Consider the following 17183-nt stretch of genomic DNA (forward strand, 5'->3'; position numbering starts at 1 on the left):
TGACCACAACCAGTTATATACTCCATGATCCTACATCAAGCACAGATACATCAACTCACCAGCTTAAGCAGAGAGAACAAACATGTTATGGCACACACAACTCTCTCAGCTTTCCAAGAGAAAGGGCAAGGTAGGCATATCAGAAACCTGCAAGAGAATGTCAGCTATTTGGTTTATTGTTGGGAGTTACTGGAAACTCTCGCACTCTAAATGCATATACACAATGACAGAGATTCACAAGGATTTTGTGTTGGGTTTACATTACTTTTTTAACACCGTTCTGATGCAAAATCCAGGTAGGTATATACGAACTAACGCAAATGATGAATTGGGCTGGTTTGCAATTCGAGTAGCTCAAAGCAGCACAATGAGTTTCCTTGCATTAATTTGTTCAGGCGAATGGAAATCCCGTGCATCGCACATCGACTTTAATGCAAACCCATATCTATAAAGAATTGTAGACATGAATCTGTGCCAAAAAGGCACAACCAGGAAAAAAAAAAAAATCCCCTTGTTTTTACGTCTTTGCATGTATGCTGCATTTCGCAGCATACATGCAAAGAGAGAACTGCCTAAAAACATTGTTTTTGTGCAGGAAGTGACAGCTTCCTGCACAAAAGCTATGCGGACTTCAACGCAGACACCACTGGAATATGGCGGAAAGGTGCCTGCATTGAGACAATGCTGCTGAAAGTGCGCCAACGTGGGGGTTAGCATAACTGAACCCCTTCTTTGTAGATCTGCAGTTCTGCTCTCTCTAGTTCACACAGTGCAACAGCTTTGCTTGCTGACCAGTGTTGCATCAACTCTTTGTAAATCTGAGCCAAAAAATCCAGACTAAATTTTGAAGACTTTATTGAAAGCCGATTTAAAGTAGAATAAATGTAATAATATTATCACCAGTATCAGAACAAAAGTTGCTATCGTGAATGAACATAATGAAAAAAATAAAAAAGCAGACAAGTTAGTACATTGTACCTTATAGCGATCCCATCACGCCTAGCCTTAGGTAATAAACATATCAAGATCAAAGGTCTACCTATTTCAATGAGGGTTCAGTATGTAGATATTGTTGTTGCACACACACACCTGAACTCTGTATGTATTCTCCAGTCCGCGACCTGTTTCCTAGACACGGCTGAATTGTGTCTCTACGGCTGCAGTTAATAAAAGAATGGCTTCGGAACAATGATAGAAAATACTGTTCTACTCCCTTTGAGATCAAACATTCCTCTCATGGAGAGTACTGTTAACGATCATTTTACATCATTCGTACCATTTATTTTGGGAAACATCAACCTTGTGACTTATTAAGTAAGGTAAAAAGAAAATATAACCACTACCGTTTTTTAAACATCAAAGTTCAAATGGATATTTGAATGTGTAATCTAGAAGTATACTAGCAGACTATAGGATAAATGTTGCTCACACTGTTGTATAATACTATGGCATATCAGCTAATCAATTATTATAAACGAATCATACCTTATATGGTCTGATGACGTTCAATTAAAGAATGCATCCAAAGTCACCACAGTTTAGGTGATTTATAACACGACATCAGACCGAGCCCGAGCACAAAAACTGCTCTGATTGATCTAATTTGCTACTGACCTTTTGAGAACATCACCCTTAGTCACATGTATTCACACAGCTGCTGAACACTGTCTAAAAGCTATTTAAAGAGCTTTAATTTTGTAGAAAGTGATGAATTTAATATTGATTGAAGCAAACCAAAATAGGTGCCCAATAACAAAAACATTCGTTTTGTGGAGATTGCTTTTAGGAGTCTGCAGACATAGACCCAGATTTATGGTGGTACAGTGTTGCACAACATTTAATGGTAAAAAAAAAAAATTGCACATCTTCATATTTAAAAGAGTCACATCGGCTAATATTACGTAGAGTTGTACTATGGCTCAAACACCAGACAGGGGTATCTTATGTGACAACTGAACTCGATATGCACCTCCGGGAGGAAATATGTAAGCAATGCGGACCCTTCAAGGATAAGCCAAGTAAAATGTCTAATTTCATGAAAAGTACTAATGTTACCAGTGGGATTATCAGAATTCAACAGGCCCATTTTTGTGCCTGATTTTATTAGGAGCCAGAACATCATGAAAAGCAAGTTTATGTTCCTTATGGAGATCTGGCATTGTTTCAAATCGTGCTGGTGTTTGCCCTGTTCCCGTCCGGTTACATGGCCTTTTGTTTAATTTCCAGTACAAAACATACTTTGCATGGAACTTTGTCGACAATCCTGTTTGTGTTTCTTTGCTTAGCCTGAGGAAGCAGATAGTAAATCTGTCTCTATTTGCTATGGAATTAGGTATATATATGCTCTACAATAAACAATTGGATACCTTTCTAGTCTTGCATGTTAGTCATACAAAGCAGACAGCACATACGTGTATATACACACACAGATATAAATATATATTTCTTTTCAAGGTACATATATGTGGGATTAACAAACATAAATCTATAGCTTCACCTGTGCACTTTCTCCCTCAACATTTTGGTTTTCAATGTCTTGATTAATGTTCGACCTGACACCCTTGGGTGGTAGTCCCCCAAATGTTTTGCCTTCACCCCTCCTGTTTTGCTGAATTAATTTTTGTTGGCCTTAGGGCTCTGTGCACTTTACCACTACTAATCAGTGCTACAGTGCTTGTGCTCACATCCTACTAAAACATGGTCAAATTGGCTTACACGTGGTTGGTACATTTAATTTACTTACAGGACCCTGTTAAAGTGGTATAACATACACCTGCGGCTGGTAAATTAAATGCTACCAGTGGTCCTCAGACCTAGTTGCCGGCAACTTAAGTAGTCCCTTAAAACATATCTCAGGCCTGTCATTGCAGCATGTGCACAGTTTTAAACTGTTAATTTGCCCTGGCAAAATAAACCTCTTGCAAGGTATAACAGTCCCTTTTTATGCATATAAGGCACCTCTAATGAAAGTCCTGTACGGCACATAGGGCACAGTAAAGTGTATTTAAAAAGTTGGACATGTACTCTTACTTTTTACATGTTCTGGTAGTGAAAAACTAACAAATGTGTTTTTTACTACTGTGAGACCTACCTCTCCCATTGAATAATATTTGGTTACCTTGATACATTAGTGCCAACTTTTGTCTGGCAGCAGTTAAAAGTGCCATGTTTGGTGTTTAAGGAATTGTAATGTAAAATCCTTGTTTAAAATCAGATTTCAAGGCATAACTTTGAAAATCCCACTTTTAGAAAGTTGGCATTTTCCTGTCCTAACCATTGGTTTCTACAGCCTGGTCCTGGATCACATGACTAAGTGTAGTTGGTCTTTGTGTAATCCTCCAAGACAGTATCAGAATAGGGGGACTAAGTGTTGGCAAGAATGCCCATCCTGACTTGACGGGAGGGGCAGAGCTGTCACCTACCACACTTGTACTTCAAAGGAGCTGTCTCAGCACACACACAAATAACCTGGGATTAGCCTATTGTGCCCCCACTCATCCTGGGACCAGCGTAGGGAGGCAGGAAATACCCAAATCATTTGTTAGGGTAAGCCTCCAGAAGTTTATCCCACTTCAAACTTGTCACCAAGTATAAAAATGGTAACCGTAAACACACTCTTCAGTACACTACTAGACCTGTGGACACGACAAAAGAAGGACTATCCTGCTGCCAGAGGACTGCTATGCTGGCTGAGAACTACCCTGCTGCCTGAGAAGGAAGACTGGACCTGCTCTGTTCATCCTAAGCTACCTGAGTGACTCCAAGGGCTAGTTAGTTGGCTTCCTATTCTCAGCCACAGGAATACAAGATCCAGAGGCCTCTCTGCAACTACTCAGCTGACCTACTGCACTGGACCAGCCTGGACTTACAACTGGACCTGCCTAGTTCTCCTGGCCTCTGCTGGAGTGAGTTCCTGACCTCACAGGTCCTTGACCCTTTGTGTGACATATGTTAAGCTCCTTCTGGAAGAAAAGGGCTCTTTGCAACTGCGGATGGGCCCATTCGTGCCAAGATCTTGCTGCCTGTGCTACAGCCAAACCTAAGCTCCTGTGAACCCGACTCTTGGCGCTATAGCAAATGCCAGAGATGACTGATTATGCAAGATCTGCACTTCACGCCACAACATCAATAGTTGGCAGTGACTGTCAACTTAAAGCTCCCGCAATGACCGTCCACAATACCCAACAGGATTTTCACGCATCAGAGATGACCAGCTGCTATATTCTCCCTGATCCTCGTGGCCTTCTCCACTGGGAATGGGACTCTTCGCACCAGATTTTGAGAAGGTAGCTTTTTAATTGGGACCAAACTAGTTCCAGTGTCCAGTACGCAACCCATCCTAGTCGGCCTGCAGTTGTGACTTTCACCCAGTCTCGCATGACCAGATAACTGCGAGTGGCGCTTTGTGTTTTTAGGCACTATACTTAGCTGAAATCTTTGAAATTGAATAGCTCTGGTTCTACTGATTTAATTTTTATCTTTTTGATGTCAACTAAATTATTAAATATTACTAAATCGATGTGGGATTTTTCTTGTGTTGTGTTTTCACTTTATTACTGTTTAAGTTCTGCATAAGAACTTTACACATTGCCTCTAAGTTAAACCGGACTCTTTTTGTGCCAAGCTACCAGAGGGGTAGACACAGGTTAGTTGGGTACTTTTGTGGTTCACCCTAACAGGGATTGTGATTGTTGTTTGAGGAGGGTCTTCAGCCCATTCAATCAAAATCCCAATTTCTCACAATAAGAATATGATGGGCACTTGTTATTTCTTCCTCGGTATTCCACACTATTAAGTTCCATGGCTCTTGGTATTTTACTGACTCTGGTCCTTATACTTAGTAAAAACTGCAACAGAAAATACTACAAATGGAAGATCAAATGCCTATGCCTGTACTGCATTTGCAGACCTTATCCGTTTAGAGTAAGATTATGTCCATCTGTCTAAATTTAGATGCTATCAATTTAACAAGCCCTCACTTTTTATTTAAAGAACTTAAGCAGCTGGATGAGGTCAAACTGGGCAGCACACCATTCACTCCATAAATCTGAACGTGCATTCCGACTGCAATATTGTTCACTTAACTAAACATTATTTTATGCAAGGTCTCCAGAATGACTCATACTAATGAACCCTTTCAATAATGTGCTTTTGTAAACAGTAACCAGATTGCAGGAAGACCGACTTTCTCATTTTTCATTTCCGCCACGTATGCAGCAGAATGTGCTGCCAAATGCTTGCCTCTGTAGATATTAAATGTTGATCAAAGTAGAAAAAGAAACATTGTAAAATCATTATTGATTCAAACAAATTAAAATCATATTTGCTAAAAGACCAACTATACCTAGAACAACACTGGTGAATGTGTCCTTTTCAGATTCGCTTTAATACACATTGCACCCTCAATCAGTGGTCTTCCATAAAATATTGTGCTCACGTTACCAGTCTTAATATAGCGCTAGAAAGTATCACAGGGGCCACACGTGACATAATTATCTCAATCAGGATACAATAAATTGTCCTCTTCCTTTGAGCATGTAACAGTTGGAACTGGTAATAAAAAAATACCAGTAGTACTGAGTGGGTGTGGGGGATTTGGAGAATGAATGTGCAGTAAGAGAGTATTTGACTGAATTCCAACAGATACAAAAGATGCTTCAGTTTCATCAGTAACAGACACTTTGGCACAGTGGTTTTTAAGACTTTACAATCTTTGATATCTGAAGCTAAATCTTTTTTGTATGTTTTGTTTTTAATTTTTTATGGGTAAATCACAGTTGCTATCCAGGACAGCTCCAGCACGCAATGAATTAAAAATAAATAGCAGCATAGTATGAATAGAAAAGAAAAGAAAATAAATCAGAAAATAAATGATAACACCAGGAAGTAAATGAAATATGTAAAGTCTCGCAAACAGCACATTTAAAAAACAGCTTTTAAAGTATTATGGTACTGTCTGCAATTGTGATCTATAATAGGAGTTTTTGCAAGTATCTGGATTTTGAATTGAGCGACAAGGTCTGTACCCCCATAATTTTATTAGACAAATTTAATTAGTAAAGAAATCTTGGCCTTTATTTGTGCAACGTCCAGAAAGAAGTCAGAGCATGCAGTTGGGTTGTGAAACTCGAAATAGGTGGCATAAACTGCACCAAGTAAATACCTCATCCTAGTTTCCGTTATGTACAAGGTGCAGTACATATCACCCCAATGCCCCACAACTCATGGTCAAGGCCGGACTGGGAGCCAAACACAGCCCTGAAAAATGTAGACCTGCCCCCCCTTACTGCATGGACAGGGCAAGTCTGACCACCACAAAGGGGCATGCGGGGGGGCGTTCTCACACTAAAAAATGTTTGGAAAAAAATGCAAACATTGGGCACTTTACAACACATTTTTTATTATACAGACTTGACCAATGTTTGAATTGATGTATGGAAATTAGAGACATGGCTGCATGGGTCAATACATGAACGAATTGTTGGATAGGTGAGGAGTAGGTTGATGAAGTAACTCAAGAATGGATGACAATTAAATACTTTTAGTTATGTGGAGCAAATGGTCTCAATGCCCTGACCAAAGGTGGGTGCTCCAGTTTTCACTCTGCCTGCTTCATTGAAACATCACCCTCCCCAAACACCACCATCACTAATCCCTCTAAAACATGCATAGGCCTGATGTATTTAATCCAGTGCCCTAATTTAGCAGCTCAGAGAATTAAATCAAAGCATTAGGGAACCTTGCATCAGTCCCAGCTTTCACTCGATCACTTTGTGTGATCCTAGGCAATTAATTTTTTCAAAGTGCCGTCTTTCCTTCATCATCACGAGAACACTTTTAATAAATCAGTTCACAGTGTATGTTGCACAAAAACATAAAACTGGATGTTACTTTCTCTACAGTAATATAGTGGACAAAAGGCAACTGACTTCACTCTTGGTCCATTAATAGCATGGACTTCAAGGCAGTGATGGAGGGGCGAGAGCGTTTCTGTCCATGATTACAATCACTTTTAACAATTGTCAATCAATGCAATGGTATAATTTAACATTCTAAGCTAAACAGCCATATTATAAAGAAATACACAGTTTTAAACTTTGAAGTGTCTGGACAGTCTGAGCCAAGGAACAGCAGATTTTTCATTTCCCTTCCCTCCGAGCTCCTAAATGTCAGCGCTGCTCATGGCACCCCTGCTGAAAGCAGAAACTAAACAAATGAACAAACAGATAGTTGTGAAGCAAGCTTAGTATGACCGACAGAGCATACTTGAAAACAATTTCTTATGCATTGTTTTATAAAGGGCCGAGGCGCTGCTGGAAAGATACACCACCGACCTGGCCCTTAGCGACAAAACCGGCCCTCACCAGCAGTTAAAACGCCCCCCACCCTGCCAGCTAGCGGGGAAAGCAGCCCTGCTTGTGATCGCGAGCTAAGTGTGTGTTGGGAACAGAGTGGAAGACAGATTTGCGTAACTATATATCAGACATAATTGAAAGTGCTGATTATTTTACATGCAAACAGGAATAGAAATTGGATATTTCTCTCACACCAGTCATCTATGCTCAAATTTCAAAGGCTTTAAATGGATGTCTTTTCCAACAGATTAGAGTCATTTTATATGGCGCTGTCTGGCTATAAAACTGCTTTAGAATAAAATGTTAAAGGAACGAAAATTTGTGAATGGCACTCGGTATTTGTTACAATTTTGTAAAAGTATGTCAAATGTATAACTTTTCTGAAAACATGATAAGGAAATATTGTAAAAAGTCATTTCCTTTACAGCTATCAAGTAAATCAAACACATGATAAGCTTTGATCGGCAGTTGAAATTTGATATCTTTTTTGGAGATCAGCATGAAAAATGGGTGCTCGATTATGAATGGATTTCGACTACACTGTTTTTGTAAAACAAACCTTATGAAAATGCTACCTAGCATGGACGTCATTTAGGGGTCGCCAGGGGTCGAAGCTGCGACCCCTGGCTTGCCCCTTGCGGCCCCTGGCACTGCATGGCAAAATCAGTGCCAAGAACATAGTGGCAGCTCGACCTTATAGAGGTTGTTTAGAGCTCCACTAGCTTTGTTTTCTCTCATTTTTTTTATTACACTAAAATGGAGTACAATTAGCTGGAATACGATTTTTCTGGGCAGTTGAGGTAAGTAAAAAATGCTTTTACATACATGTAGTGGGTGTGCTTGCGAATGAGTGTGTATTTATTTACATGAGAGAGAAAGTAAGTTTGAATGTGTGTGTATGTGTACGCATGTGTGTTTGAGTGAAACTGAAGGTCAAAGGGTGTGTGATGTCGCTTTTGCTACCCCTGGCATTTTGGTGAATTGAGGTCATGCTACCTAGATAGCAGGAGAGTAACAGGGGCTTAACAAAGGCCCCCAGCCCCACGGGGTGTGGGAGCCTGAGCTCCAGGGGCCCCCCTCAGCATCGTACACTGTTCACAGGCGGCAGGCCCCTGACTGGATCCAGGGGTAAGGCGGCCCGCCACAGGTACTTTGCAGGGGAACCTCTTTAAGTTTTGTTATACCTCTGGTGTGTAAGTTTTTACAGTGTCACATATTTTCGTCAAAATGTCTGTAGAGTGCTAGGTGAGAGAACAAAATGCATATCTTTCCGTTACATGGAAAATTACAAAAAATCGTTTTTTGAAATACACAAAAATATTGAGTAAATGCCATCACTCTCTTAACTGTAAGTTCACAATTCTCACCGTTATCACACTCCCTTGTAAATGCACTGTAAAGCAAATATGATCATTAAGCTTTATTAAGCTGTGGGGAGAGATGCCGGTGTCTTGTTAGTGAGCAGTGACCAGGCTCCCACAAAACCCAAACTGGACTCAGAAAAAGTAAATTGGATTTATTGGGGATCAGGTGAGTCTACTTTGGTAGTTTGGCTTACCAGAGCTTGGCTACTGAAGCAACGTTTATGTATAAAACACGTTTGTAGCACATGTGCAACTACTAATAGAAATAGTTAAGGAAAGCAAAACCTCCAAGTTTGCAAGCCAGATTAAATAATGCAAGAACATGTAAATAGTAAAATTAGAAAACAATGAAGAAAATTGGACAACATATGAAAGATGTTTTTAGTACATGGATGTTCTACTTTTCGCCCCAAAAACTAGATAAAATGTAGTTATACATAATACTCAGCTGTCCCCGGTTTGGTCATAACTATTAGGATGGGTGGAAGCTTATATTCCGAGTGTGCTCAGCATTGTATACATTTTGGCAGCCCATCTTCAAATTTGTTAATCACGAAATGGGCCCTCCTCTGAATGATGCTCCAAAACTGTTTACCTGGGCATCCTAGGTGGCTGGGTGTGATTGAACTAGCACAGTAAACATTTTGGGGGTCATTCTGACCCCGGCGGTCATGGACCGCCGGGGCCAGGGTTTGCGGGAGCACCGCCAACAGGCTGGCGGTGCCCCGCAGGGCATTCTGAGCCGGCGTCCTCGTGGGAAGGGTCTTTTGCACTGGGCTGGCGGGCGGCCTTTTGGCGGTCGCCCGCCAGCCCAGTGCAAAAGCCAAAATACCCTCAGCGGTCTTTCGACCGCGGAGCGGTATTTTGGAGGGGGGAACTCTGGCGGGCGGCCTCTGCCGCCCGCCAGGGTGAGAATCACCCCCTTTGTCTCTATCTCAATTGTAATTGTAAGCTCTGTAATTACCTCTACATTGAAATCGTTATTTGCTCCCTCTATTATATATTGGCAAGTTAAAAAGATTAAGATAATCGTACTACTGTATATCGAAACCAAGAATATTGACATAGAATAATATTGTTGATAGAATATCGAGTGACAAAATATCAAAAGCTAAGTGCATATAGCGAAGTATAGGTTGACTATTTCTATCTTCACATCTCCACATGTACCTATCTTGAATATGTATATATGTATATATATATATATCATGTGGAGTTAAGTACAATCTATACCTTACTTACCTTTCAATATTTTTCAAATAGATATTTTGTATTCTGTATTTGCACACCTCGATACGCCTTGATATTCATCCTGTGCATACAGCTAGAGGGAGACATATGGACTTTGAGGGCCTAAGTATAAATTGGTATGGTCAAAATTCTTGACTGGACATTTAAAGCTGAAATCATAAATTGGAATTTTAAATTAGTTTTTTTTAAAGTGACTATTAATTGTGCTTTACAGATCCAAAAATGCAGATAAAAAATGGGGTGCGGGGGTAAGCCTCCAAAAAACACACACACACACACACACACACACACTGAAAAAAACACAAGGTTTGAGGGACGTTATACCTAGGTTCTGAATTTACATACACAAAACCATAGAACTTCAGGTGTTTTAGGTAGTTATTTCAAGTATCTATAACTCGTGCCCTACGATAACTATAACTTGCGCCCCTGCCATGGACAGTTTTCTCATCAATACTTTTATTGCAAATGTTGCAGTGATAATATCAATGATGCCAAGAAAGATATCATGAACAACGTGATATGTGGGGTAATTAGCTGTGCATGGTGAGGGTGCAAGTTATAGTTCTCTTCGGGCACAATTTATAGTTACTTGAAATATCTCTAACTATAACAGCTGAATTTTCAATGTTTTTGTGCATGTAAATTACAGTAGAAATTCCTGTTCAAAATTGAAGACGTGCATTCCAGCGTGTTTGCAGAATATTCTGCAGACACGCTGGAGTGAGTGTCTACAATTTTGAAGGGGAATTTAATATATATATGATGAAACTGAAAAAGGACAAGTGCTGAAACACATCTGTCTAAATGAGAATAAAGAGCAAAAATTGGATTGCCCTGTGAGTGCCCTTCTTTACCTTCGTGCCAAGGAGCTGTTTGATATATATATATATATCTCCTACAGGTGGTTGCCAGTAGGTAGTTATAGTTAGGACCTAGTTTCCATAGGAAAAGCGTTTTTTGGTTTGCCAATAACTTGGGCACTGCTTGACGAATCTTCACAAAAAATTCAAAACTAATACAACAGTTGGTGCAGCCACTGTCTTAAAAGTTTCGGGGTGATCTGACAAGGGGGGGGGGGGCTGAGAAAAAGGGGAGTCCTAAAACTCATTTTCCCCATTCATTTTTCCATAGGGTATTTAAATATGCCTACAGCCTAAACCTCTGATCAGAATTACGCCAAATTTGTCCGGAAGCTAGATCTTGGTACACAGATTGTGCTTTCTCTGATTTGGTGTAAATCCATTCAGTAGTTTCTGAGACATTAAAGGTTAAAAAATATAGATCTCTAGGGATGCGGAGGATCTGCGGATCCAACTGTTCCTGTGCTGATATCTGATTAGCTGCCATCACTTGAACAAGGAAGTGTTTGCAGCCATTTTATGACTTGTTTCAGCCAAGCCCCACAAAAAACATAATAAAACGGAAAGGTGTCAGGATAGGGATACCCTAACTACCTAGCCTTGGTCCTACCAGGGATAAAAAACATTTTAAAAAAAAAGATCTTGGATAAATCCACAGGTGGACCCGCAGATTCTCCAGAGATTTTTTTTTTTTAAAGTGCAGAGTCCTGCACTCTTCATTCATTTTGCTCAAGGGAGGATCAGGCCCTGTGGCCAACGCCGGGGTAACCAAAGGAGTGGGGGCACGAGCCCCCCTCCTAGGGCTTTTAGTAGTTTCAGGGACCACCCACTCCCTGGGGCAAGATACATTTATATTAGTAGAGGGGGTCCTGTGGACCACCTGGGCCTCAGGGACCACCACCTCCCTGGAGCAAAATAATAAAAGAATATTAGGGGGGGGTCCTGTGGAACCCCTGGGCCCCAGGGACCACTACCTTTCTGGGGTTAACTTTTCATAGTATGCAGAAGCCGTGTGGCACCGTGCCCCGGGGACCACCACCTCCCTGGGGCAAAATGCTAATAAAATAGTAAGGGGCTCTGTGGACCCCCCCCAAGCACAGCCACGTCCCCAGGGCTTAAATAAAATAAAAATGGGGCGTCCATCACGGACCCCTAACCCTGGGTACCACCAACTCCTTGGCGGCAAAACAAAAATGGGGGGGGCCATGCTGTGCCCCTCATTGAGCCTCATAAGGCCCTGGGGACTCGCAAACCCTCAGGGCCAGCTCCTACTACCTACCGAGTTACCCACCCTTGTGAGGTAGCTGTTTGATTTTGCTTGGCAAACAACTCCCGCTTGCTGCAAGCAGAGTTTTCATCTATTTCCATGCACACAAACATGCTTGAAGGGAAAGAGAAAAAGACATTGCTCCTGCAAGCAGGAAGCTGCTATTTAAAGCAGCTCCCTGCTTGGAAGAGCAATGCCGTCTCCCGCAGGAGACAGGAGATGGTGGGACTGTGGGGGCCTTGAGGTGCCCACCACTGTCCTGTCACTTTCTCTCTGGATGAAAGAGATGCAGAGATTGTTATTGCAATTGTCTCGCCCTGCCATGACTTAAAAGCACCACACAAGCAAAATGTTTGCTACGAATGTTATAGTTATATTTTGATGCACAGCAAAAACAGAGTTACCTCTGGCCTACTGGTAAAGCTCTCGGACTGTCACTCAGTAGGTTGAAGGTTCAAATCCTGTTTTTTCATTGCTGTGATGACCCTTAGACAAAGGCAATAGGCTTGCGTTATCTCTTAAAGTGGCGACCCCCTGACAAAGCCAATAGGCCTGTTTCAATCAAAGTGACACCCCCTTATTTTCGCATGTTCTACTTTGCATAGGTGTGGGGGCTGGGTATTGTGATTTTGGGGGTCATGACCGAGGTGTCAAATGTGATTCCAGAAAATCACCAAAGGTAATTCCATTTGCCTGATGCATATATTTAGGAATTACTGCAGAAGGTTTAGTAGTGTGTGTGTAATAAATGCAGTTTTCCTTTTTCAAAGAAAATACACATACTGGACTATCATTTACTGGGTGTTATTATTGTGTGTCAGGGAATAGCACCTACTAGCCCACACCACTTCTCCTGAGTAGGCGTTGGACTGCTCTTCTTTGCTGTCCTAAGAGCTTCAAGTGCTACAGTGGGGTGCTTGGTTCCCAGTAAGGAGACAATTATGGACCTATCACTTGCAGAATCCTCACATACAGCACAACTAATAATGCATTTCTTACATAACTTTAGTCAAGGAAGTGCCTTTGCTTGATTAGGTGTAAACTCTTTAAGCAGTTTTTGAGAAAAATATTGTTAAAAAAGTGTAGTGGTCTGGGCATGAGGAGGTTAAACTATAGAAATATCTCTACCAGTAATTTGTGAATCCTATGTGGGCTTGTGGATACTCCAATTAAAAAAATGACCTTACACTGTGCACATGTTGGGAAAAAGGAAAAGGGCACGAGAGGGCATGGAAACCTACTTTGACCCAGGCAATAAAATAAATGTTAACAAATTATTATCTTCACAGGGATCACAAATCCTCTAAGGATCTAGGATTTTCAAAAAATTAATAGAGTTCGTGAATCCTATAAATTATGGGGAAAAAACACTCAGTGCACTGTTTCCGCACTTGCCATTTATTATAATGTGGTAACCCTTTGGTAAAGCCAACACGCTAGCCTTACACATTGTTGTGACAGCCCTTTGACAAAGCCAATAGGCTTGCCTGAAATACTAAAGTGGTGACCCACTGACAAAGCCAATAGGCCTTTTTCATTTAAAGTGACACACCCTTATATTGGGCACACTTAACAAGTTAAGAACAGGGACTAGCTGCAGTCCAATGCCTGCTGCCAAGCCCACCGCAAATGGCCAAAACTATGTGCACAAGGAGTTAGTTGCAGATTGAAAATTAGACACAGGGCCTAGCCACATGCGGCCAACGCCTATGTTCATGACTGAAGTCCGTGTGCAGAGGAGTTGTCATCCTCCATAGGGCTGTGTGCCAATCTGCCTGAATGCCAAGCTCTGATGTCCACCCCTTCTTGTATGTCCAAGAGTTACATGACATCAGTGACGTCATTAATGATGTCACTTGGAATGTCTTCAATGATGTCTTAAAAATAAATGTAGCATGTATAACACTTTCTTCAAACAGCCATCCCTACTGGGCAGTGGTTATTGGGCACACAATCTGGTCTCCGGTGCAGGCCTTCCACATAACCCTCTTCAGCATCCAGCTTGATTCTCTCTGCACACATTCTCTGATTACATGCAGGGATTTGCTTCTAGCCAGTTTGATTTTTGTGGTGTTTTTTAGAGTTTTTTCAGATTTGTTATAATTGTTTGGTTAACATTTTTATTTATTTTCAATCTTTTTCTAAGACATCTTTAATTTTTTTTTTAACAGTGTTGAATTATTGTATTTTTTAACTATTTAATTATTTGTTAAAATACTTTTCAATTAATTGTTTGTTAATTCTTATGTTTCTTTGTACAGGATTTGTGTTCTTTTCTTGGGTGGTTCTGCCTTTCGTTTGAGAAAATGTTCTTAATTGACTCACTAGAAGCTATGACCTTCAGGCAGAGTTTGCAGTATGTAGCACAATGCTGAACATTGTCATCATCCTCCTTTTGCTCTTGATGCTGTATGTACAGTGGTCATGTTGCATTCTTTCCATTCCTGCATGAGCTACATGGTTGGAATACGTAGCCTGCAGGTGCTTCCACATCCTACTGGCACCTACTGAGTACTGGCCAGTTTGGCCTCTATGGAGCACCTTATTGAACAACATGCAAGTACCTTATTGGGCATTGATGTTGTTCCCGAATTTCTACATCACTGATTCTCTTTCGGACTTGATTGTGTGGCTGCAGTTGTTGATAAATTACAATTGCATTCCAACTCCGGAAGGGCTGGTGGATGTGTAGTAGGTGGCTGCTGCTCTGGAGTTCCTTACAAGGCTATGGTGGATTATCTGCTTTTTTTCGGAAGCCTGTGGGCTTGTTTTTTGAGGAGTGTTCTCTGAGTGACTAATTATATGGCTAGTTTCATTTTTATTTTTATTTTCCCAGGAGTATCACTGTACTCCCTTGTGAACCGTGGAGTGAATGATAGAATGTTGCCTTCCTTTCACAAGGCCCTAACTTCCGTCTCTGGGTCACTAGGTGCCAAAAAAAAGTACAGTCGGACCCAGATGTTTTTTTTTTTTTTAAAATATTTTGCTACAAAGGGGTCTTTTTTGAGTTTTGAGCCTATGGGTTCCTGACAGGTTCAAATGAGGTTTGTAGTTTTTAATTAAATTTCTGTTTGTTTACTTGAATGAATTGTACTATGGGACACTTGACCCACAGTAAAACCGCATCTGATTGGTTGATGTGACTGTAATCATGCAATTTGAAGAGTTCCACTCCCACTTCCTGAATAAGGACATCACTTTGTTCACACCTTGTGCAATATGTCTTTATGTTTTTGGACAGTTCCCATTTTTAGGGACTATAGAAAAAGTAATCTGAAGAATGGCTTCAGGAAGATACCATCCTGAACGTCAAGACCCTGAAGCGGTGGAGGAGCAAAGCAGAGGCACTCCGGAACCCGATTTAGGAGTTCCAAAAAATGACACCTGCCAAATTACACCTTGCAAGTACTCACATGCAAAATGGGTGACAAGGAGTTCAAAAGATGACCGCATAAAAAGTACACCTTCCGGGATGCAGGATCTTAATGAATGAGATTCCTGGTAGTTCAATGCTCCAGAAAGAAAAATGTAGGAGGGGGAGTGGTCTCTACATCTTCCACTGCCTTCCAAAATGTGTGGTCTCCTGCAGCCATACTTCCCTCGTCTGTCCTTGCAGCCCAACAGCAGGATTCCCAGAACTAGGATCTTTTGTCTGGACTGCCACAAAGTAATATTTGTTGACGAGTGTAGTGCCACAGCTTTGAAGAACCAGGTGATAACTCACGAGGCGGCTTGCAAGTGAGTTTTTTCATTTCGGTTCCCGAGTTCAGACATCCTGTTATTTTTTTAACTTTAATCATACAAAACAACAGAAATTACAAAAAAATGATATAAAAAAGTTATCTTCATTTATTTGTGGTTGCTAACATGCTTTACCATTACTTATATTTGTGCACATGCTATTTTACATTTAGAGTTAATGAAAGGAGTGATTTATATGTCTTCAATTTAGCTAAAAGTGGGATAAATGCATCTTAACATTGACATGATTGGAGCCTACATGCCCACCTCCATTTTAGGTATTTTTACATGGTGTGTTTAACTTTCTTTTTGATTCAGGCACCAGAGTCACAGTGGTCTCACTAACTGTATTATTCTCTCTTAGTTTACTGTGTGAAGGTCATATCTGTTGCAAATAATTGGTTTCAAAATATTTCTCAGCACCTGCACAGGATTGGAGGAAGAGGAGGTGTATACTTCTTTGCAAGATATCACGAAGGCCACAATGATGGATGAAACTGGTATTGCATTATCCTTGAGAAAGAGGCGACACCGAGTACAGAAGCAGCACACATTTTTGATTAGTTCTTGTTACTGGGTAAACTGTGAAATATGTATCTTCTCTTGAATTTGAAGATTTAACAGTACGCTTTGGCTTTAGTTAGTTAGACATACCCCGTCCACCTTTGCAGGAGGACGTCTCCTCTCTCCCTCGAGACCATAGGATCCTTACATTTCTGTTCATAGACTTACTTTCTAGAGTAAGTGCATTTCTTTTTTACTTTTTTGGAATCTTCATTTGGCTCTACTTGCAATTTTGTATTGGCTGAAGCCTGCTGCTTCAAATTTCCCCAAACCTCCCACAACCTCAGCTTAGAATTAGAGAGTTTCCCTTTATGGGAACAGAATTTTATCTTACTTTGGATATGCTCTTTTTAGTAACGTATACGTGCATTTGCCAAATTTAATTACCTGGATTATACTGTATTCATACATGCTATATATATATATATTTTTTAATTAATTAATCTTTATTTCGGCCAATTAGGCCATAAAAGATGTACACAAAAAACACGCATATGAACATATAAAACCATCAAGGGAAAGTAAACAGGAAACACATCAGATAAAAGACCATACAATTAAAATGAAAACTTAAAATTAGATAGGAGCCTGCAACTTTAAAATACGGGTACGAATATGCCAGACATTGGTAAGGAATTTGGCTAGTGCAAACACAATTGGACCTGAAACATCAGTTTTTAAGATTCTGTACACCGGGAGGTACTCCCTAAAACCAAGGTTTCTAATAAGTGGTAGGAGCCAATATTTCCTGGCGGCCTTGTAAGTTGGACAAAACAAG

The 17183-nt window shown here is 40.7% G+C and overlaps 1 protein-coding gene across 1 annotated transcript in view; it reads right to left on the reverse strand.

The window, feature by feature from the left end:
* The window catches only part of AK5 (adenylate kinase 5), a 2252667-nt gene that overhangs the window by 798421 nt on the left and 1437063 nt on the right, over positions 1-17183 (reverse strand). The window lies entirely within an intron of this gene.

The sequence above is a fragment of the Pleurodeles waltl genome, chromosome 4_2 (genome assembly GCF_031143425.1).
Source record: "Pleurodeles waltl isolate 20211129_DDA chromosome 4_2, aPleWal1.hap1.20221129, whole genome shotgun sequence".
NCBI lineage: Eukaryota > Metazoa > Chordata > Amphibia > Caudata > Salamandridae > Pleurodeles > Pleurodeles waltl.